This window comes from Mus caroli, unplaced genomic scaffold, assembly GCF_978045245.1.
Source record: "Mus caroli unplaced genomic scaffold, Mus_caroli_1 scaffold_8, whole genome shotgun sequence".
NCBI classification, from domain to species: domain Eukaryota; kingdom Metazoa; phylum Chordata; class Mammalia; order Rodentia; family Muridae; genus Mus; species Mus caroli.
Window position 1 is genome coordinate 53,524,144 of NW_028227263.1, and position 25,592 is coordinate 53,549,735.

Below are 25,592 nucleotides of genomic sequence, written 5' to 3' on the forward strand. Positions count from 1 at the left end.
AGTGAGAACACCTTGTCTGGTTTGCTTTTTTTTAAATTTATGAATCATAAAATTTTCCTTTTCTGGTCCAGTCTATTTGGAGTTCTGTAGGCTTCTTGTATGTTCATGGGCATCTCTTTCTTTAGATTTGGGAAGTTTTCTTCTATAATTTTGTTGAAGATGTTTGCTGGTCCTTTGAGTTGAAAATCTTCATTCTCATCCACTCCTATTATCCGTAGGTTTGGTCTTCTCATTGTGTCCTGTATTTCTTGGATGTTTTGAGTTAGGATTTTTTTGCATTTTCCATTTTCTTTGATTGTTGTGCCGATGTTCTCTATGGAATCTTCTGCACCTGAGATTCTCTCTTCCATCTCTTGTATTCTGTTGCTGATGCTCGCATCTATGGTTCCAGATTTCTTTCCTAGGGTTTCTATCTCCAGTGTTGCCTCACTTTGGGTTTTCTTTATTGTGTCTACTTCCCTTTTTAGGTCTTGGATGGTTTTATTCAATTCCATCACCTGTTTGGTTATGTTTTCTTGCAATTCTTTAAGGGATTTTTGTGTTTCCTCTTTAATGTCTTCTACCTGTTTGGTTATGTTTTCCTGCAATTCTTTAAGGGATTTTTGTGTTTCCTCTTTAATGTCTTCTACTTGTTTAGCAGTGTTCTCCTGTATTTCTTTAAGTGAGTTATTTAAGTCATTCTTGATGTCCTCTACCATCATCATGAGATATGCTTTTAGATCCGTGTCTAGCTTTTCCGGTGTGTTGGGGTGCCCTGGACTGGGCGAAGTGGGAGTGCTGGGTTCTGATGATGGTGAGTGGTCTTGGTTTCTGTTAGTAAGATTATTACGTTTACCTTTCGCCATCTGGTAATCTCTGGGGTTAGTTGTTATCGTTGTCACTGTTTAAAGATTGGAGCAGACTCTGTGTTCCACTCACCCGAAGTCTCAAAATCCTGTGGCGGGTGTCGTGGGTAACTGGCGGGTGTCAGCCGACCCTGTGCTCTAGCTACCCTGGTGCTGGTCTGGCCGGAAGAGGCCTGTGGCCCTACTCAGGCCGGTTTTCTGCTTCCCTAACTAATGCAGTCTCAGGTCCCACGCGCAATTGGATTGGAGCAGAAGCTGTGTTCCACTCAACAGAAGTCTTAAAATCCTGTGGCGGGTGTTGTGGGTAGCTGGCGGGTGTCGGCCGACCCTGCGCCCTAACTACCCCGGTGCTGGTCTGGCCGGAAGAGGCCAGTGGCCCTACTCAGGCTGGTTTTCTGCTTCCCTAACTAATGCAGTCTCAGGTCCCGCACGCAATTGGATTGAGAATTGACAAGTGGGACCTCATGAAACTGCAAAGCTTCTGCAAGGCAAAAGACACCATCAATAAGACAAAAAACCACCAACAGATTGGGAAAGGATCTTTACCTATCCTAAATCAGATAAGGGACTAATATCCAATATATATAAAGAACTCAAGAAGGTGGACTCCAGAAAGTCAAATAACCCCATTAAAAAATGGGGCTCAGAACTGAACAAAGAATTCTCACCTGAAGAATACCGAATGGCAGAGAAGCACCTGAAAAAATGTTTAACATCCTTAATCATCAGGGAAATGCAAATCAAAACAACCCTGAGATTCCACCTCACACCAGTCAGAATGGCTAAGATCAAAAATTCAGGTGACAGCAGATGCTGGCGAGGATGTGGAGAAAGAGGAACACTCCTCCATTGTTGGTGGGATTGCAAGCTTGTACAACCACTCTGGAAATCAGTCTGGCAGTTCCTCAGAAAATGGGACATAGTACTACCGGAGGATCCAGCAATACCTCTCCTGGGCATATATCCAGAAGATGTCCCAACCGGTAAAAAGGACACATGCTCCACTATGTTCATAGCAGCCCTATTTATAATAGCCAGAAGCTGGAAAGAACCCAGATGTCCCTCAACAGAGGAATGGATACAGAAATTATGGTACATTTACACAATGGAGTACTACTCAGCTATTAAAAAGAATGAATTTATGAAATTCCTAGCCAAATGGATGGACCTGGAGGGCATCATCTTGAGTGAGGTAACACAATCACAAAGGAACTCACACAATATGTATTCACTGATAAGTGGATATTAGCCCAAAACTTAGGATACCCAAGATATAAGATACAATTTGCTAAACGCATGAAACTCAAGAAGAATGAAGACCAAAGTGTGGACACTGTGCACCTTCTTAGAATTGGGAACAAAACACCCAGGGAAGGAGTTACAGAGACAAAGTTTGGAGCTGTGATGAAAGGATGGACCATCTAGAGACTGCCGTATCCAGGGATCCATCCCATAATCAGCTTCTAAACGTGGACACCATTGCATACAATAGCAAGATTTTGCTGAAAGGACCCAAAGATAGCTGTCTCTTGTGAGACTATGCAGGGGCCTAGCAAACACAGGAGTGGATGCTCACAGTCAGCTATTGGATGTATCACAGGGCTCCCAATGGAGAAGCTAGAGAAAGTACCCAAGGAGCTAAAGGGATCTGCAACCCTATAGTTGGAACAACATGATGAACTAACCAGTACCCTGGAGCTCTTGTCTCTAGCTGCATATGTATCGAAAGATGGCCTAGTCGGCCATCAATGGAAAGAGAGGCCCATTGGACTTGCAAACTTTATATGCCCCAATATAGGGGAATGCCAGGGCCAAAAGAATGGGAATGGGTGGGTAGGGAAGTGGGGGGCGCTATGGGGGACTTTTGGGATAGTATTGGAAATGTAATTGAGGAAAATATGTAATAAAAATATTAAAAAAAAAAAAAGAATGGGAATGGGTGGGTAGGGAAGTGGGGGGCGCTATGGGGGACTTTTGGGATAGCATTGGAAATGTAATTGAGGAAAATATGTAATAAAAAATATTAAAAATTAATAAAAAAAAACAAAAAAATTTTTCCAATATACTTTATGCGTTAAATTTTTATTAGCATACATACATTATATAAACTGATGGTATCTGAAAAGAGAGACAGACAGAGGAGTAGATACAACCTAGAGAGTTGGCTGGGAAAAGAAATTTTGATTGAGAAAATACTCCATCAGATTGCCTGTAGGCAAATCTGTCAGCCATTTTCTTGATTAATGATTGATGTAAGAGAGCCCACCACATTGTGGGCAGCGCCACTCCTGGGCAGTCAGTCCTGGATGGTATAAGAAAGCAGGCAGAGAGAGCAAGCAATGGAGGGCAGGCCAGTAAGCATTTTTCTTCCATGGTTTCTGCCTCCAGGTTCCTTCCTTGGCTTCCTTAATGGATGGTTATCTGGAATAGCAAACCAAGTAAACCCATTCTGCCTCAAGTTTCTTTTGGTCGTGGTCCATATTGCATTTATGGAAAGTAAACCAAGACAGGTTGATCTCACGTAACAGTGACTATATTCACACCATCCCACCACCTCCTCCTACTTGCCTGGTCCTCCTGTTCCTTTTCCTAAGTCATCCCACTCTCCTGTATATATCATCTATATCTAGGCTCTCTACATAATGGGGAAAACCTGTAACAGTTTCTGTCTTTCTCAGTCTGATTTATTTCACTTAACATGGTGAGTTCCAGTTCCATCCACTTTCCAGAAAATGGCATAGTTTCGTACTTCTTCTTCTTCTTCTTCTTCTTTTTTTAGTTTTTTTTTTTAATTTTATTTATTAGTTATTTTCTTCATTTACATTTCCAATGCTATACCAAAAGTCCCCCATACCCTCTGCCCCACTTCCCTACCCACCCATTCCCATTCTTTTGGCCCTGGCATTCCCCTATATTGGGGCATATAAAGTTTGCAAGTCCAATGGGCCTCTCTTTCCACTGATGGCCGACTAGGCCATCTTCTGATACATATGCAGCTAGAGACACGAGCTCCAGGGTACTGGTTAGTTCATATTGTTGTTCCACCTATAGGGTTGCAGACCCCAGTTTTGTACTTCTTTATGTCTGAATAAAAGCTCCACTTTGGATGGATAACACATTTTCCTCATCCATTTATCTGTTGATAGCCAAGTAGACTGATTGCATAACTTAGCTGTTCTGAGCACTGCGACAATGAACAGGTTATACAGGAATCTCTGAAGCATGCCAACTTATATTTCTTTGGGTGTGTTCCTAGTATGGCTAGATCATAGAGTAGTTCCTTATTTAGTTACTCTAGGGACCTCTATATATTTTCCATAGTAACTGTACTAATTCACATGCCTCTCAGAATTGGATAGCCCCACCCTAATCCTTGTGAACAGCTGCTGATGTTCGTTTGTTTTCTTGGCAGTAGCAGTCCTGTTGGAATGAGATGGAATCTCAGTGTGGTTATCACTTACATTTCCCAGGAGACTAAGATGCTTGGTTGTTGGTTTTTTGGTTTTGTTTTGTTTTGTGTTGTTGTTGTTTTGTTGTTGTTGTTTTTGCCACAAGCCATCTCAATCGGGTATGAGGGTCCCTGGGGCGAGGGTCCTGAAAGGCTAGGTGGGTAAGGATTCATCGGTGACAAACAGAAACAAACACAAAGGCAGTTTGAATCTGAATGTATTTTGCAGCTCTCAAGCAAGGGTTTTTATACATTAAAAAAAAAAAAGTATTAAAACTCTTAGAAGATGTGTCCAGTAAAGCAATCACGAATATCATCATTGTCATTTGGTACAGTAAAGCACAAAACTTATCCAAATATTACAACTCTGAAAAGATGTATGCAATGGGGCAGTCATCCAAGATGTGGGGCATATTTCCAAGAACAGGTTAATAGATTTTTATCGTCGTTTATTGTTTAACATCTAATGCCTGATTTTTTTTGTAAATCTTCAAAGCATTAATTTAAACTATTTTAATTATTTTTATTTAAGGCTTTCTTTACCATATACCAAAGCCTACGTCTGATGACACACTTGCAGTCATATGAAATTATGTTGTTGGGAAAGTTTTTATCTATCATAATACTATTATGTAATTTTGTAAATGATTTATGAAGTAAAGTGCTGGTTTCCTGGAGACAAGGTCATGGCTAGTGACCCTATCTCAAGGGATGATTTCTTATCTATTTCTCTCGATTAAGATCTTATCCTAGGCTATCAGGAACATGTAAATAAGAAAAGGAATAAAAGAAAGTAAAACAGATAAATTGCCATGAGAACTATGGCTCAATATTTTGTTCTGTCTAGGAGCTCCACAAGTGGTTCCAGGAGGCCTCTTTCTTTTGAAGTTTTCACCTCAGTCTGTGTAACTTGTCACACAGATTCTACTGGGGTTGGTGTGGCAGTTCTTATTGCTGCATGAGTGTAATATTTCCTCTCTGCCTTGATTTGCATTCTGATAACCCTTTCTTATGTTTGACCTGGTCTATTGGTGATGCATTCCATTGTGGTTTTTTAATTTTTATTCACTCATTCATTTATTCCAGAATCCTAATCCCTTGAAGAATTTTCTGACATGTTCTTTAATATCTCACCTATGTTGCTGACTTTGTCATCCATTCTGACTTAACTTTGGTGGGGAATTTTCTTATTTCATTCAGCAGCGTCAGTCCTCTGCAAAGCTGTGGACCATTATAGAATGTTAAATTCTTTGACTTTTGTTTTGTTTTGTTTTGAATATTCATAAGTTGTGGGCTTTTGGGGGTGTCCTATTGGCCTCCTTCTTCGTGTTTTCTTGTTGTTGCTGTTTTGTTTCTAACTTGTGATTTTTGCGAGTGTTAAATGTCTTTCAGGGGTTTTCTGGGGTTTCGCATGTAGTTTTGCACTCTACCCACCTGTACTCTAGAAGGTGATCTCACAACCAGCTTCCCTTGAATCCTCAGATAAGACACAAACATGCTGTTGTTCAATTTCAATTTGCCTTCTTGGCACAATTGCTGGGTGCTACTATCTCCTGCCTAGAAAAGTATGCCCTTACTAATACCTTATCTCCATCTCTCCTACCTGCCCTATTCTTCAGTTGCTCTACTGCCCTGACTACCCATCTGTAAGAGTGGCCTGTGCAGCCCCTCTGTTTTGATATCTCACATAGTTGCCCAGTTCTTCTCTCTCCAAAGCATGGCATACTGTCCTCTCCTCCTTTGTGTCTCCCTGATTTCCTCCCAGGTCCCGGAAGTCCTGATTGTACCTTCTGCCCAGCAATTGACCCAAGGCTTTCTTTTCTGACAGATCAAGAACCAATTAGGGAATAGGACCTTAATATCAGCACTGCCCCCTACAGTTTTTGACTGTTCTGTCTTATGTAGGTCTTCTTAAAATATCTTTCCCTTCTCTTGGACTTGGTTATGATCCTCACCACCATTTTTTTAGAGGAGAGAAGCAAAGAGCAGGGACAAAAAAACAATGAATCAACAGCTGAGCTGGAGATGGCAAAGCTATTGTCGCCTAACAGATGGGATTTCAAACAAAAAATAGAAGAGTTAAAGAAGAGTCACGGCATATTAATAAAGGGAGTAACTCATCAAGAACATATTAAACAATTGAAAATATATGCACAAAATATTGAAGTTGTCAACTTCATAAAACAAACACCAATGAGCATATAATATTTAGGTTATGATACATAATAGTAAGTGACTTGAATAATGCTCTTCATCTCCATATAAGACCTCCAAACTAAAACTCAACAGAGATTTCAAAGTTAAATAACACCATGGATAAATTGGACATAACAGATATCTACAGAATATCTCACCCAATGTATAAAGAATGTACATTCTTCTCAGCAGCCCATGGAACCATCTCTAAAACATTCAAAAATAAAGCCTCCAGAACAAGCCTTAACAAGTAAGTACAAAAAGACCTAAAATAAATTCCTATCAGGTAATAATGAAATAAAACAGAGAACCAACAGCTAGAGAAAGTACACAAATACTTGGAGACTGGAAAAAACACTTTTATTTTTTTAAGACCAACAGCTCAAGAGGCTGGCTTCAGGCTTGTTCTGTAGCTGAGAGTGACCTCATGCTGATCTTCTTCTCTCTATCTCTTAAGTGCAGGGGTTGTATAGGCATGTGACATCACAACGGGGAACAACACACTCTCAAAGTGGGCCAATACAAAAGTTGGGAGCAAATTAAAAATTCCTAGAATCAACTGAAAAATCAAAAGTAGAGTTTCTCAGACCATCTGAGATTCAACTAATGCAGTTTTACGAGGAAATTGTATAGCTGTAAGTCTTTAAAGACTGCATGTATCTCAAGCTCTTAAGAAAACAAAAACAAGTCAAATACAAAATAACATGTAGCAAGATATAAAAAAATACCAGATCTGAAATTTATGCAATAGAGAAAAATGTATAGATTTAATTAAATAAAAATTTGACTACTTGAAAACAATAAAAGCTAGCAATCTCTAACCAAACTAACCAAAATAAAGGGCAAAAAATACCCACATTAATAATATTTAAGATTTTAAAAGTGATGTATGAAGATGATTAGGAGGATAGTCTAGAAGGAGCGAGTCAAGTCAGGCACAAGTGACCTCCCAAAATTAAATCAGGAATATAAACAACCTAAGCAGATCCATCACAAGCAAGGAAATTGAAAAGGCAATGATAAACAGTCTTCCCCAGAGAAGAGCCAAGGACAAAATGCATTCACATAGTCCACATACTGATTCCATGGGATGACTCCACAGTTACCAGCACCTACTACTCCTACAGAGAACCCTGGTTCTGTTCCCAGCACACATGGGGGCTCACAACCACCTATAAGTCCATTTCCAGGTGATCCAACATGTCTTTCTTGCCTCCATAGGCTCCTGCATGCAAGCACTGACCTCTGACCTCTATGGATGTATTCCTTCTCATACAAGTAGACACATATACACATACCTATTTCTTAGACATTGCATTGGTTTTATTGCATTGAATAACAATTTTTAAACATCCTGCCTATAAAAGTACACTTTACGGAGTGCCCACATGATCATAATCCAAAAAAGGAAGCCACTGAGGAAAGTAATGTCTAAGTTGTCCCCCTTAGGAACTCCAGCGTCAAATTTTCCATACTGAGTTCCATGTAAAGTGGCCCCAGGGATTTCATATTACTATCTTAAAATCTACAGACATCTCATTGTTTAAAACACTGTACATTAAGCACTTTAGTAAGGGAAAGGACAGCCTCAGCTGAAACCAAAACAGAACAATAACAACAAGTTCAAACAAGCAGCCAAGTGGTTTCCTTGGATTGTTTTTAGTTGCTTTTGGCACCACATCAATATCTTGGATAAGAACCACCTGAAGCTAATAGGATGTACACACAAATAACAGTCAGTGGTCACGTGGCTTCACTGGATATACATTTCATGAGTAACCACCATGAGACCAGTGGTAAAAGTGCAAGAGCGAGCAAGCTACATGCATAAGGTCATTGCTTTTGCAGGCCTCAGGATATAGTGACAGAACACATAAAACAGACAACAAAGAAACAAAGTCACCAAATTACTGTTGTCTGGGTTTCATTCTGGTGGGGTTATAGGAGCAGGACTAATTTTGATAGAATGGTTGCAGAAGAGATTTTTCTTAGAGGAAGCAATAGAAAACTAAACTTTTATACAATATATATTAACCACAGTCTCTTCTCCACCACTCAGTATCACTTTCTTTTTTTTCATTAGACATTTTCTTTATATACATTTCAAATGCTATCCCTAAAGTTCCCTATACCCTTCCCCCTGCCCTGCTCCCCTACCCACCTACTCCCGTTTCTTGGCCCTGGCATTCCCCTGTACTGGGGCATATAAAGTTTGCAATACCAAGAGGCCTCCTTTCTATGTGAAGCATTTCTGCGTTCTTTGTGCTCCAATGTCGATCTCTGTTCCACTGCAGAGCTGTTTGTATGTATTTTCACACTGTATCTATCTACATATATACATCTTGTATCAGCTAAACTGTTATCAAATCTGAAACTGAAGGAACCTTATATAATTTTAAAATCTGTGGATCCATTTATTTTCTGCTTCCATATGAATTTTTAGACTTTTTTTTCAATTTCCTGGAAGAATTTGTCAGAATTTTGATGGAAATTGCATACACTGAATCTGTAGATTGCTTTTGGTAGGATGGCCATTCTGACAATATTAACTTACTGTTCCATGTGCATGGGAGATCTCCACAGCTTGTAGTGTCAGCTTCAATTTCTTTCTTCAGCATTTTAAAACTTTTGTTGTACAGGTCTCTCACTTCCTTGATTAAGTTTATTGAAATCAATGGTATTTTTCTAGGCTATTGTAAATGGGATTGTTGTTCTGGTTTCTTCCTCTGCCCCACTCAGACTGACTGTCTTTAGTACATAGGAAGGCTACAGATTTTCGTATGTTAATTTAGTATCCTGCTACTTTATCAGCTCTAGGAGTTTCCTTGTGGAGTTTTAGGATCTTGTGTAATTAATGGGACTGCAATTGGTACAGTCAATATGGCAATCAGTGTTGCCGTTCCGAGGATAACTAGAAACAGATCTGCCATATGACCCAGCTAGACTACTCCTGGGTATATAGCCAAAGAGTTTTATTTCCTACAACAGAGACAACATGATCAATCATGTTCATAGCTGCTCTAGTCACAAAATATAGGACACGGAAACAGTCTAGATGTCCATGACTTGATGAATGGATTGTGAAAGCGTGGTGCCTATGTAATGGAACTATATTCAGCTATAAAGAAAAACAAAATTGGCAGGTAAATGGATAGGGGTGAAAAACATTGTACCCAGTGAGATAACACAAACACAGAAAGGTAAACATCCATGTTCTCACTCATATGTAGATCCTAGTGTTGAATCCTTAGATTTGTGCTTTAATTTGTAGTACCACTAAAACCAGGGATCTAGAAAAGGACCATTAATGGGGGGAGGGGAGAGAAAGACTATAAGGGAGCAGGGATAGTAGAACTAGGTTGATATAAAGAGGAAAGAGAGAATAATGGTAAGTGAAGTATAGGTGGGGAAGGGGATGGGAACATAGGGCAAAGAGGGGGGTAGGATGAAGAACTAACACTAAAGATGATTGGAAATCCATTTTGTAAGTTTCATGTGTGAGAGTGCACATGTGTGCACATGTGTGTGTGTGTGTGTGTGTGTGTGTGTGTGTGTGTGTGTGTGTGTGTAAAAGGACAAAGAAGGATGTTTAATTGGAGTTTCTGAACAAAGAGGGGTAATATTAATCCCAGAAGCCATAGATTATCAAACAAAAAGCAAAAAGTTCAATTTCTCCCCATGTTGCTGGTAATGGATGTTTCAGGAGCCCTGTACTGCTTGGCTTTTGTCAATTTGACAAACTTAGTCGTATCTGCGAAGAGGGAATCTTTTTTTTAATTTATTTTTTAATTAGGTATTTTCTTCATTTACATTTCAAATGTTATTCCAAAAGTCCCCCCCATACCCTGCCCCCCCTCCCCTACCCACCCACTCCCACTTCTTGACCCTGGTGTTCCCCTGAACTAAGACATATAAAGTTTGCAAGACCAAGGGGCCTCTCTTCCCAATGATGGCCAACTAGGCCATCTTCTGATACATATGCAGCTAGAGACACGAGCTCCGGGGAGTACTGGTTAGTTCATATTGTTGTTCCACCTATAGGGTTGCAGACCCCTTTAGCTCCTTGGGTACTTTCTCTAGCTCCTCCATTGGGGGCCCTATAATCCATCCAATAGCTGACTGTGAGCATCCACTTCTGTGTTTGCCAGGCCCCGGCATAGCCTCACAAGAGACAGCTATATCAGGGTCCTTTCAGCAAAATCTTGCTGGTGTATGCAATGGTGTCAGCGTTTGGAGGCTGATTATGGGATGGATCCCTGGGTATGGCAGTCTCTAGATGGTCCATCCTTTTGTCTAGCTCCAAACTTTGTCTCTGTAACTCCTTCCATGGGTGTTTTGTTCCCAATTCTAAGAAGGGGCAAAGTGTCCACACTTTGGTCTTCATTCTTCTTGAGTTTCATGTGTTTTGCAAATTGTATCTTGTATCTTGGGTATTCTAAGGGAAGAGGGAATCTTAATTGGAAAAATATGCCTTCACAAGATTGGCCTATAGGCACGCCTATAGGGCATTTTCTTGATTAATTTTTAAAGTTTAAGAGCCCTACCCACTATGGGTGGCACCACACATAGGGAGGTGGTCCTGGGTTCTATAAAAAAAAAAAAGCCAGCTGAGTGAACCATGAGAAGCAGGCCAGTAAGCAGCACTCCTCCATGGCTTCTGCATCAATGCCTGCTTCCATATTCCTGCCCTCTTGTGTTCCTGTCTTGACTTCCCTCAGTGATAGACTGTTACCTAGAAGTGAAAGCTAAAATAAACCTTTTCCTCCACAAGATGCTTCTGGTCATGGTGTTATATCATAGCAATAAAAATTCTAAGACAGACAGACAGACAGACAGACACACACACACACACCACCAGGCTATTGACATTGGTCTTGGTTATCCACCAGAGCTTGACAGTAGGACCGTTTTTCTTAAGACACCATCCAGTTTGGCCAAACATAGAAAAATCACCTTGGAATTGACCAGAAAGCTTCTTCCCTGATGATTAACTTTCACAGTACTGAAAGGTGTCATGTATGCTAACTGGAAAAGAAAAGCCAACAGTCTTACCCAGCTGTGAGCCAAACCATGTGAACTACAATAGTGACCAACATGTACTACAGTAGCATAAATGTTAAAAAGGCAACCAAATGCTTTCTGTTTGGATTTAAGGCCTGTTCCCCAGAAAGAAACACATACCTGGTGATGTAAACCTGAACAAAAACCTGTGGTTGGGGAGCTCACAGCCCCCAAGGATGAGCTGCTATGATTTTGCTAAACTAACATAACATCAAGTATCCCTCTAAGTCTGAATCCCTAGGCCCGTATTTTAGTACAGCTCCTACAGGTCATCAAAGAAGTTTCATCATACATGGATAATGACTAACACAAAAACAACTAGTCAAGGTCCAAAGAATGAGTGACAGTGGAAAGCCCAACCAAATGGAATACCTAGACCAGGCCACTGACAAGGTTCAAAGACTTTTGTGGAAGAGGGTCAGAAAGATGGGTAAGAGGTTAGGGAGGACCAGATCAAAACAGTAGGACTCATGGCAGGACACCAGAAGGCTAAGCGATGCTGGCTGGACTTAGGCTACACAGAGTAATTCTAGCCTTGGCACTAAAGTGACCAAAAGCAACTTAGAAAGGAAAGGACTTATTTGGCTTGCATGTACCTAGTCACAGTCTATGGAGGGAAGCTAATGCAGGACCTTTTATTATTATTATTAATTGTTTTATTTATTTACATTCCAAATATTGCCCTCCTTCCCCATTCCTCTTCCAAGAGTTCTTCACACCATCCTCCTCCCTTTGCCTTTGAGACAGTGCTCCCCACTCCATCCCCCTCCTCAACATTCCCAACCCCCTTCACCCATCACCCTCCCCCATCATCATCTGCCTTCCCTGGAGCATCAAGTCTCTACAGGATTAGGCGCATCCTCTCTCACTGAGACTGCACCAGGACCAGAGACCAGCCCACGTATGCTCTTTGGTCTCTGGGAACTCTAAGAGGTCCAGGGTACTTGATACTGTTGATCTTCCTATGGGGCTTCCATCCCCTTCAGTTCCTTCAATCCTTCCCCTAACTCTTCCACAGGGGTTCCCGACCTCAGTCCAATGCTTGGCTGTAAGTATCTGCATCTGTCTCAGTCAACTGCTGGTAGAGTCTCTCAGAGGACAGCCATGCAAGGCTGGTGACTGAGTGGCCTTTCCTTCATCCTCACTAAGTGGCTATTAGCCAAAAAGTATAGACTACCCATGATACAACCCGCAGATCATATGAAGTTTAACAAGAAGTAAAGCCCAAGTGAGAATGTATCAATCCCACTTAGAAGAGAGAAGAAAACAATCATAGGAAGAAGAAGGCAGAGTGGATCTGGGTGGGAGATGGAAGGGGGGGGAGCCAATGCAGGAACTTCTCTACGAGGATCATGGATGATGGATGTGGGTAGGATCAGCAAAGAGGAGATGTGTTCTGCCAACTGCTGTCTAAGAGGCTGCAGGGAAAGTGAGTTTGGAGGAGTCTGGTAATGCCTAACTTGAATCCTTTCCACCCCTTTTCATCCTCACCTCCTATAGCTTGCCTCTCTCACTACGTATTTCAGAACTCCTCTGCAACAACATATTGCTCAAGTCTCTAGTCTTCTGTACACAAACTGCCTATGGCTGGAATAGTTTACTCCCTCAGTCATTGCAGAAACCACCTGCCCCATCGTCCAAGCACTCCCTCAAACGTTCTCTCCTGCACACAACCTTCTAAAGACAGGCCAGGCCCGAAAGCTTGCTCCTTCTCTGGTCCTATCACAGTTCTCAGCACAGAGATCACAACACAGCCCTGCCACTGTTTGGATGGTTGCTTCAGAGACCCGCAAAACTTGCAAAGGTTTGTAGCACACCCCTGACTGAAATGCTAACTGTGCCACGTTCTTGCTATTAACAAATAACTTCCACCAAGCTTTGTCACATCTCTGAATCTGGGCTGCCCCATCCATAAAGGAGCACTAAAATCTTCCGTAAAGGATTGCAAAACTAAAGCCATTGTACTTACCAGTCCCTGCCAACAGCAAAGGCTCAGAGAACATTAAATCACAGCATATAGCTGTGATAATAGCCATTGGAAAGCCTATACTGAGATATTAATAAAACACACAAAAATATATCACAACTAATATGTCTTTGTTTACTTTTGATATGTGACCCTGGAAAACCTTAAAAGCAGCTTGATGATAGATTTCCCAGAGGTACGAGTCTGCTCTCATTGAAGCAATTAAGTGGTACGTTGGAGCCATTAAATAAGGGAGCTCCTACAAGGGAAAAGAATTGACCTAAATAATACAAACAAGAAGACCTTTACCATAAAGGCTACTCCATTTACATAATACGGCAATGGAAAACAAAGTGGCACCTTTGAGGCAAACTGACTCGGGGGCTATAATTAGTGTTCCATTTCTACTTATTACAGAGCATCTCCTCCCCTTAAAACTACAGTCCTAGAAACCCACAAGGAGAAGATAATTACTACCCTTTGCAAGTGGTGACATTTTCCTCCTATGGCCTTCAGACCTCAGAGCTCACCATTTTGGAATGTTTGATTTTAGTCACCCATAACATACACAAACTGGATGAGAAGTAAACCTGAGATGTGCCTCTTGTTGCATCCCGTGTTGCTGTTTGTGTGTAGTTTAGGGCCTGGGGGAAATGGCGTACACGTGTGTGTGCGTAGATGCATGTGCTTGTGCACACACAGAGGCTAGAGAAAGATTTCGATTGGCCTGCTCAGTATTTCTCTCTTAGTCCCTTGAGACAAGTCTCCCACTGAACCTAGAGCTATAGAAGCCAGCAAGCTCTGGAGATCCACCTATTTCTGCCACACACACCCTTACAAGCACAGGCCGTGTGCTATGTCCTGCTCAGCTTTTTCAGTGAATGCTAAAAGCAGAGCTCAGGTTCTCATGCTGGCAAGCAGTGTTTCTCCTGCTGAGCCTTCTTCCCAGCTCCTGCTTCTCTATAGGTAATGTTTAGAAACAACTTCTTAGTAAGAAAACCTCAACAAACCCTGCAGTTATGCAAGCACATGACGGGAAAGCAAAATAGTAAAATAACGCCCAAGGAAAGCTAGAGGAGAAATAAATGTGCATTTTTACCCATCTGCCCTGGTGGAAAACAGTCCTCTATGAGGAGTGATTTAGTTATCAAGGGAAAAATCTGCAAACCATTTAAGGATAGCCAGGAGCCTTCTTTCTTCTGTCAGGAGTTCTTTGCACTGTGGAATTTGCCCTGTTCTTAACTCTCATGCTATACTATACACCTCCTTCCAGATGCTTCACACTGCCTGCCCCCCCTTTGTTTTCTTTTTTAATAAGGCAGAGGAAATGGGGGGGGGGATGTGTAGCTCACTCTGGCCTTGAACTCACAGCCTTCTTGTCTCTGACTCCTTCAGCAAATCTCACCACCACAACCAGCTATACTCACCCTTTAATAAAGACTTCTAGGCTTTTCCTTGCTAACACAAGAAAAACACACTCATCTTTGTAAGGTCTGTATGCCTTAGGTGTTTGATAAAACGGAAGTTGTGATTCAACCATGAGCTATATAAAGTTGAAACACTTTTTCTCCTCTCTGTCTGCCTCTCTCTGTCTGCCTCTCTCTGTCTGCCTCTCTCTGTCTGCCTCTCTCTGTCTGCCTCTCTCTGTCTGCCTCTCTCTGTCTGCTTCTCTCTCTCTCTCTCTCTCTCTCTCTCTCTCTCTCTCTCTCTCTCTCTCTCTCTCTCTCTTATGATACTGCCTCACTACATAGCTCAGGATAGCCTGGAACACATTACAGAACCCAGGTTGCCTTCAAACCAGCCACAGTGCTGCCTAAGCCACCCCAATATACTAACTACATGCCTGCCCCCACATGTTACCTGAACCTTGGCGCTTTTATTTCAAACAAAACTACTTATGACTGAGCAAACATGCTAAAAGAATCTGAAACTATCTCTATCAAAATGAAATCGAAGTGGCTTGAGGAATTACTCTGCTGTGAGGGCAATAATTCTGCTAGGAGAATAACAGCCTGTCAAATGATAGTCCAAGATATCGTAAGAGTTGAGGCAGCCTCAGAAAGCATTGCAGTTAACACTGCAGACAGTAAACTACAGGAGGGAGGGGAAGGACAGCTGTATTACTTCAGGCCAGTTGACAAAAGTCCCTGTGATTAAAAGGACATTTAAAGTAGAGACCAGGAAGCCTGGACTAGAAGAAAGCTCAAAGGGGGCCAGGGCTGACCCTAAAAGAACAGAGACTAAAGAGGCCATTGCAATAATTTTGGTTGGAATGATATAGTTACAAGGTGGTAAATCTGAGAAGTGTAAAAAAAGGACATAAACTGTGACGTAACTGGGCTGTGAATGACGAGATTTGGGTGGGGATGTGAGAAGATGAATCAGACAATTCCAGCGTTTCCAAAGTGATATAAGCAGGAAATGTGTGCCAATAACTACAATGCAAAAACAAAATGAAAAAGAAAAAAGAAAACAAAAACAAAAACAAAACAAAAACCTCTCAGCAATCTTAGCAAGAAAGGTTATGTGATAGCATGTTAGCATTGTAACCTGTTCTGGATACCCACTGTTCGGGTTTCCTTTTCTGTTACTGCAATAAACATCACAACTAAAAGCAATTAGAGCAGGAAAAAATTGGGGCAGGAGATCAAGGCAGGAACTTAACGATAAGAAGTTTGAAGCAGAGACCATGGGGGTAATGCTGCTTCCTGGTTCACTCTGTCTCACTAGTAGGTTTGTGCTTACTAAGCTTTCTTATAGAGCCTAGGCATAGTACCGCCCGCAGTGGGCTAGGCACTCCCACATCAATCAGCAATCAAGACAATTCTTCAAAGGCATGAATACAGGCCAAATTAACCTGAGCATCCCTTGAATTGAGATTCCATCTTTGCAGGTGACTCTAAGTTGTGTCAAATTGAAAATAAAAACTAATGAGGGCATCTATATAGAAGGAACATTAAAGAACATAAGTAATATGTAGGAACTTAGGCAATACCCTACCTTTAAAGTGCTGACTACCTGAGAAAAACAAAAACCATTCTTCATCAGGGTCTTAAAATATTAAAAGGCTTCAATATTTTACCAGTTGGAAAATAACTGTCTGAGTACGTTGAGTTTTGTGCATATATGAGACACACACACTCATGCACACACACACACATATGCACAATAACAGAGAGGTACCCAGGAAACATGAATTTCTGCCTTTTTAAAGAGCAGATATATTTTAAACATTAGAACACACACATACGAAGCAAACAAATATCTTTGGTCTCTGTTGCATATCTGATCAGCTTAGTATCTTTCAAGGCCAATTGCTCCAGGGGAAAGGAAACCATCAGCACTGAGGACAAGAGAGCTGTCACCCCTGCTTTTCAATACTGTGTCCAATGATCTACTTCTTCATGGGAAGAAGCCATCAGCCTCAGGAAGTGGCAGAGGTTTCCGAGTGTTGAAAAGGACAGTGTCTGCAGCATGACCCTGCTTCAAAGTGCAAAGGAAAAAGATTGCCAAAGAATAACTAGTACTTCCTTTCTTTCCTGTCTGATGAGTCAGAACAATTGTCTGGCTTGTAGCTCCAGGTTTAAATTGGGTTATTAAATCACAATGTAGTTGGCCAAACTTACAGGGTATGGACAAATATAGCATTCTTCTCATCATGTGTGGACTCCTTCGGAAAGCTTCTCTAAAATAATGCTTAAATCAACGCTCAAATGTACACAAGCATGAGCACGAGCGCGCGCGCACACACACACACACACACACACAGAGGAAGAGGGGGGTGGAGGCAAACATCAGTTAAAGTGATTTTTAACTAAAATTTAATGTTCCTATCTTTGACATTTTTGATTGTCAGGACCACAAATATATTCTGTGATAATAGTGGAAAGAGTAAAGATTTAGAAAACAAACCTGATCCTTCTTGTCAACTCTACCATGTATTAGCTGTTTAAATTTGAATGAGTTATTTCATGTCTTTTAGGCTTGTTTTCTCATGTTCTTGATAAAAAAAAATAACAGCTTTGTGATGAGTTGAGGTCTTGTAAATGATGAGTGAGGGGTCTTATGATGGCTAAGTCAGTAATGTATGTGTGCAGAGGCTTAGCAAGAGTCTGGAGGATCTTCATGGGATAGTAGCATATTTTGTAGAGTATTAGTGACATGAACTTTCTAGGTCTGAAACAATTGGCAAGCATGAGCACAGGCACATAGAGAGATTGTTAGTGTCCAATTTCTAACTCAAGAGCAAGAAATTATAATGTAAAACTTTAACAGTGCTGACTGTTCACTTTGAAAACATGAACCTTCAAATCAAAACCAAATGCAGCTATTTGGGAGGTGACTTCCATTGATAAAGGAGTAGCTTGGTAACAAGTGAGAGCCTCTTACACACTATGATGTAACTTAGTATTTGATCTGCTTTTTCTTTTTGCTTTCAGTCTAGCAATTAGTCATCAGTGCTGGCATGTTGAAGAGGTCAGCTCAGGAACTTTGAAAAATTCCACCAGACCCCTCCCCTCCTGGATGAGAAAGGTCATAGAGCACATAGGCACCCCTCCCTTCCAGAAGAGAGGGTCTAATTACATTCCTCAGACCACAGAGAGGAGGGATGACCACCGAACACCTGCAGGTAGGGGAGGCTCAGAGCTTGTAGACACATTCCAAGACCATTGGCCACCTACTTCACTCCCTAAAGACCAATCAGTTTAAAAGTCACACTGTTCTGTCAATCACATTGTGCTTAATGGCTGCTGCTTTGAAAACTGTATACAGGCTCTCTGGATGGGCTGCACGGGATCGGTCTCTCTCTCCATGTGCAGGGTGACCCCAGCATGCTGGATCAATAAAATTCCTCTTGCTTTTGCACTGATTCCTGTCTCTGCATTGTTCACTCGGGAGTCTCCGGTAAGTTAAGGCTCACCAGAGTCTTACAATGTAAAAATATACCCTATGACATGATCCTCATTGTATAAATTATAGATCTTTGAGTAGTGGCATAAATTGCAGAATTAAGATGAATTTTATGGAGCAGCCTTGTCTTAGTCAGGGTTTCTATTCCTGCACAAACATCATGACCAAGAAGCAGTTGGGGAGGAAATGGTTTATTCAGCTTACATTTCCACATTGCTGTTCATCACTGAAAGAAGTTAGGACTGGAACTCAAGCAGGTCAGGGAGCAGGAGCTGATGCAGAGGCCATGGAAGGATGTTCTTTACTGGCTTGCTTCCCCCGGCTTCCTCAGCCTGCTCTCTTATAGAACCAAGACTACCAACCCAGAGATGGTCCCACCCACAAGGGGCCTTTCCCCCTTGATCACTAATTGAAAAAATGCCTTACAGTTGTATCTCATGGAGGCATTTCCTCAACTGAAGCTCCTTTCTCTGTGATAACTCCAACTGTGTCAAGTTGACACAAAACTAGCCAGTACAGGCCTGCTGCACCACTCCCATCCCCAGCTCCAACCTCCATTGTCTGGCCACTTCTCTGCCAACCTTCAGCAGACCTGATGATCCAGAATCATACAGGTTAGACTCCCTCCATATATACCCATTCCCCTCCATATATACCCATTCCCCTGCCCACCAAGTCTTCTGAGGTATGCCCAGCTGCCCAGAGCCATGTACTGCCCCTCGGAGCTCCATTGCACCCCACCCCCTTCCAGATGTGTCCCCGGGGCACACCCAACTGCTGGGAGACTTGTACTACCCCCTGAGTTCCATTGTACAGCCCAAGGATACCCACCAGAGGCTTGCCACACCAGCATCATCAAGGTTAGGCCCCCTCCCAATACCTGCTACAACAGGAACATCTAGGGACAACCAGATGGCCAAAGGCCAGTGTAAAAACACTATTAACAAAAGCCAAGGTTATATAACACCCTCAGAACACAGCCATCCTACTACAGCAAGCCCTGGGTATCTTAACACAATCAAAGCAAAAGAAAATTACCTTAAATTCAATCTGATAGCCTTTAAAAGGATATAATTAAATCCCTTAAAGAAATACAGGAAAGTACAATCTAACAAGTAGAGACCTGTCTCAGGGTTTCCATTGCTATGAAGAGACACCATGACCAAAGGAAGTCTTATAAAGAAAAACATTTAATTGGAGCTGGCTTAAGGTTCATGGTGTCCATTGACATCATGGTGGGAAGCATGTCAGCCTACAGGCATGATGCTGGAGGAACAAAGAGTTCTACATCTTGTTCCAAAGGTGACCAGAAGACTGGCATCTTCAGGTAGACTATTCAGACAAGAGCAAAAAGCAGCCACATTCTTCAACAAAACATCATAACAACAATCTCCAATCACCCTCAACACCAGTGTCTTTCATATTCCTACTGGAATGGCCCACTAAGTCCCACTTAAAGTTTTGGACATGCTTTCCAAGTCCAAAGTCCCAAAATCTACATTTCCTCCAAACAAAATCATGGTCAGGCCTATCATAGCAATAACCCATTCTGGTACCAACTTCTTAGTTAGGGTTTCATTACTATAAAGAGACACCATGACTTTGTAGCCTCCCCCAGCCTTGAGCAGGCTGATTCAGACCTTGCTGCCACTGTGAATGAGACAACCTAGGGTGGAGCCTTTTGAACTAGAACTAGATGGTTATATTGCTCTGTCACCTACACTGCTCTTCTCCAAGATACAGCTACCTGCTGAGAGGCTGAACTTGTCTTCCTGAGATATTCCTGAGATAGCTAACAACCTGTGGAATTGGTGACCTAATGCTAACAGCTCTGGCAGACTAGTGCTAACAACTTAGCAACAAAGCATCAAGAAGCCTGGCGTGGCAGGGGATGGGCCTCCCCCCTTTATAAGCACAGACTTTTAGTAAACATTGGGCCTTGATCAGAAATCTCTCTTGGTCTCCTTTCTTCTCTCACTGTTCCCTTCCTTACAGCTCCGGCCTCCCACTCAGGAACCCAGTTTGTGTGACTGTAGGCAGCTACACATGGCAAAGACAACTCTTATAAAGGCAAACATTTAGTTAAGACTAGCTTACATTTTCAGAGGTTTAGTCAATTATCATCATAGCCAAGCCATCATACAGGTGTTGGATAAGAACCTGAGATTTCTGCATCTTGATTCAAAGGCAACTAGGAGAGACTGGCATCCTTAGGCAGTTAGGAGAAATCTCTCTTTGGCAATGGGGAATAGCCTGAGCAGAGAAGGAGACCTCCAAAGCCCACCCCACACTGTGATACACTTCTTCCAACAAGGCCATGCTTCCTAATGATACCACTCCCTATGGGCCAAACATATTCAAACCATAACAAGGCCTTTAAAGAAGAAACAAATAAACCCCTTAAAGATATATGGAAAATACAAATTAACAGGTGAAGGAAATAAGTAATACTACTTAGGGCCTGAAAATGGAAATAGAAGCAATAAAGAAAATACAAACTAAGACAGTCCTGGAGATGGAAAACCTAGTGGGGAAGAGAACAAGAACAACAGACACAAATGTAAGGAATAGAATACAAGAGATGGAAGAAAGAATCTCAGTCATAGGAAACAATAGAAAAAAAAAGATACATCAGTTAAAGAAAATGTCAAATCTAAAAAATTCCTGACTGTACTGGCTATTTTTGTGTCAACTTGACACAGCTGGAGTTATCACAGAGAAAGGAGCTTCAGTTGAGGAAATGCCTCCATGAGATCCAACTGTAAGGCATTTTCTCAATTAGTGATCAAGGGGGAAAGGCCCCTTGTGGGTGGGACCATCCCTGGGCTGGTAGTCTTGGGTTCTATAAGAGAGTAGGCTGAGCAAGCCAGGGGAGGCAAGCAAGTAAAGAACATCCTTCCATGGCCTCTGCATCAGCTCCTGCTCCCTGACCTGTTTGAGTTCCAGTCCTGACTTCCTTTGGTGATGAACAGCAGCATGGAAGTGTAAGCCGAATAAACCCTTTCCTCCCCAACTTGCTTCTTGGTCATGATGTTTGTGCAGGAATAGAAACCCTGACTAAGACACTGACACAAAACATCCAGCAAATGACCTAACCTAAGAAATGAAAAGAACTAACCTTGGAATAATAGGAATACAAGAAAGTGAGTCTCAGCACCCAGGACCAGAAAACATTTTCAATGAAATCATGGAAGAAAACCTTCCCAACCTAAAGATACCTATAAACATACAAGAAGCTTATAGAACACCAATTAGATTGGACAAGGAAAGAAAATCCTCTCACTACATAATAATCAAAACACTACATCTATGAAGGAAAGAAAGAATATTAAATGCTACAAGGGAAAAATGTCATGTAGCACACAAAGGAAGACCTATCAGAATTATGCCCACCATCTCAACAGAGACTCTAAAAAACTAGAAGGTCCTGGACAGATATCTCACAGTCTCTAAAAAGCCACAGATGCCAACCTAGATTACTATACCCAGCAAAACTTTCCATCATCATAGAATGATAAAACAAAATATTTCAATACAAAAACCAACTTTAAGAAATATCTATCAACAAATTCTGCCCTAAAAAAAATACTAGAAAACTTAAGGAGGATAACTACACCTAAGAAAACACAGGAAATAAGTAATTCCATACCAGCAAAAATAAAACAAGGGAACACACACACACTACCACCACCATCACCACCATCATCAAAATAACAGGAATTAACAATCAGTGGTCATTAATATCTCTCAACCTTAAGGGACTCAATCTCTCCCCCACCACTCCCCAAAAAAGACACAGGCTAACAGAAGGGATGCAAAAACAAGATCTTGTTTGCATCTTTCTGCTGTGTACAAGAAACACCTCAGCAATAAAGATAGACATTACCTCAGAGTAAAGGGTTGGAAAAAAAGTATTCCAAGCAAACAGACCCAAGAACCATTTTAATATCTAGTAAAAGAGACTTTCAACCAGAATTAATAAAAAAAAAAAAACTCATCAAAGGAAAAGTCTACCAAGATGACTTCTCAATTCTAAACATCTATGCCCCAAATGCAACGGCACCCACACTTGCAAAAGAGACATTGTTATAGCTTAAATCTCACACCAAACCTCACTCTCACCAATTGACAGATCAACCAGACAAAAACTAAACAGAGAAATAATGAAACTAACCAACATTATGAATCAAATTGACCTAACAGATATCTACAGAATATTTCACTCAAACACAAATGAATATATCTTCTTCTCAGCCCCTCACAGAACCTTCTCCAAGACTGACCGTATATATAGTCAGTCGTAAAGCAAGCCTAAAGAGATACAAGAAAATTGAAATAACAAGTTCTATCTTATCAGACCAGCATGGATTAAAGCTGGACTTCAACAGCAACAGAAACACCAGAAAGCCTACACACATTCATAGAAACTGAACAACTCTCTATTCAATGATATCTGGGCCTGGGAAGAAATAAAGAAAGAAATTAAAGGCTTTCTAGAATTCAGTGAGAATGAAGTCACACCATACCCAATGAAAACAGTGCTAAGGGGAAAGTTCATAGCACTAAGTGACTCCATAAAGAAATTAGAAAGTTCTCATACCAGTAACTTAAAAGTACATCTGAAAGCTCTAGAGAAAAAGAACTAAACACACCCGAGATGCGTAGATGGCATAAAGTAATCAAAATCAAAACTGAATCAATCAATTAGAAACAGAGAACAGTACAAAAAAATCAATAAAACCAAGAGCTGGTTCTTTGAGAAAATCAACAAGATAGACAAACCCTTAGCCAAACTAACCAAGAGGCAGATAGACTACCGAAATTAACAAACTTAGAAATGAAAAGGGAGACATAGCAATGGGCACTGCAGAAATTCAAAGAATTATTATATCTTACTTCAAAAGCTGAGTTGAGCTAAACAGATTTTGCAAGCCACCAGAAGTAGAAACTGGTATAGTTTTAAATTACATTTCTAAAGAGCCAAGTGGCAGATAAAAGAAATTACAATGAGGAAATCTAAGTAGAAATGAATTCTCCCTTTTCATTCTCTTCTCATAACTTCTCATCATTCTCAAAGGGATTTTTAAATTATCTATTCCGACCGTTTTCACAGTTTGGCTTTTAGTGATAGGATTGATTCTGAACCGACTCAACAACTCCATCCAATAAAATGAATAAATGCAGAAGGTTCCTGATGAAAGGAGATCAGGGAGAGAGGGGTTCTGGGTCTCCTAATATTCATCATGCATCCAGTTGTCTTCCCATGGGGCTGGCTCCCCCCCAAAGTCCTTTATTTCCTCCATACTGTATGAAATGAAAACACACATTGGTGTTCTACAAAGGCAGAAACTATGCCTGCCTAAAAAGTTGAAGCAGTTGCCTCAGAAAGGACTTCTGTTTCTTGGACAACTGTTAAAATATTTCCTCTGGGGCAAAGAAAATATATACTTCTGGAGAAAAAAATTAAAATAGTTCCTCTTCTTCAAAGTTTTTGGATTAAAAATTGTTTCCCTGGACTGGAGAGATGGCTCAGCATTTAAGAGCACTGACTGTTCTTCCAGAAGTCCTGCATTCAATTCCCAGCAACCACGTGGTGGTTCATAACCATCTTTAATGGAATCTGATGCCCTCTTCTGGCGTGTCTGAAGACAGTAACAGTGTAGTCATATGCATAAAATAAATCTTCACAGAGAATTGTTTCCGATAAATCATTCTGGAAAGCCGTGCCATGCCTCCATCCCAAATCCCTAATCAAACTCAACACAGGGCTGTAACCATTCATTGATAAATGCCTATTTAAGACAGCTAAGCTTCTCTGCTTAGAAACACATCAACTCTTTTTTAATCACCATCACAACGTGGAGGAAATCAAGAAACCAGGCTGGGGAACTAAGTATAAACTGTTCAAGATTACAGAGTTAGCAGAGTGGGATCTTAGTCTGACTTCTCGTGATCAGAGCCACGCACTCTTCCTAATCCCAGTATCTTCAACATGCATGCCTATCTTTAGTTAGACTCCAAGAAATGTGGCATTATTAGGACCCCTTGTCAGAGGACCGGAGATCCTCTTCCATTCAGACTTATAGGATCATGTTCCACACCTGAAGCCAGCCACAAAGTATCCATAACGCTTTTCATAAAAGTCTGAACTCAGGTTATAGAGCAGAGGCCTACCTGATCTCACATCCTCAGATCCGGGCACAACCCCCGTTAGGAACCCAGGCTACATATGTTCAAGGTTACGGGGAAACAGGTACTGTCAAAAACTTATTAAATGGTTAAAAGTCAATTTTGCCCTGCTACAGAGATAGCAGGCTGGCACTCTAGATTTGATTCACATTCTGCATTATCTCGAAAGTAAAGGCATTAGAATTCATGTTTGGGGGGTTGGGGGTGCCACAGAACAAAGGATGATTGCCATCCCAAGCTAGGGGCCAGGGATGGCACCCAGCAATTTTAATTTGGTGAAAGTAAAGTGAATTAGGATTGAGGCACTCGGCTGGGAGCAGGGTTAGTGGTGGCCAGGCAGCTACAGATGAACAAACATCAGAAGTACCGGGGACCTGACCTCCAGAACTGTGATAGAACACATTTCCATTGGTGGGGGAGGGGAAGAGAAATTTGAATGTTCGGGTTCTGTAGATTGTGAGAGCAGAAGACTGAACAGGTTCTAGGCATTAAGAAGTCTGGGTTTCAGGGTGGCCGATGGCATCTGGCCTCCAAGAATAGACGAGCTAGTGGTTGGGATCTGGAACCCAACCCTTATTACCTTCTGTTTGAAGTAATAAACTGAGTAGTTATTGGCCACATCGGGTTGAAATATGAGGAAGAACTGCAAGTTTAGGTTAGCGAGGACCCTTAGGGCTGGATTGACAGCTGTGGCAGCCACAGGTACCAAGAAAATCAGGAGCAAGAAAGCCAGGCTGCCCATGGCTCAGGCTAGCCAGCAGGGCTGGTGGCAGGGCGAGAGAACCACTGGCAGAGAAGTGCAAGCAAGTGCGTGCCTGCCTACCCCACAGCTCCAGGCTGCAGACTCCCTTGCAAAACCAAACACCAGGCAGCTCAATTTCCTCTCTCACCATCCACCTGCCTTTCAGCCCACCTTCCCTTCGTTCATACTCCAAGTCCTTCAGCAGCCAGGGCTCATCATTATCTATGGCTTCTG

General features: G+C 41.6%; 1 pseudogene; it reads right to left on the bottom strand.

Moving 5' to 3' along the window:
- The window catches only part of LOC147002937 (lysosomal Pro-X carboxypeptidase-like), a 66,836-nt pseudogene extending 41,478 nt beyond the window's left edge, over nt 1-25,358 (bottom strand).
- Between the last annotated feature and the right edge of the window lie 234 nt (nt 25,359-25,592).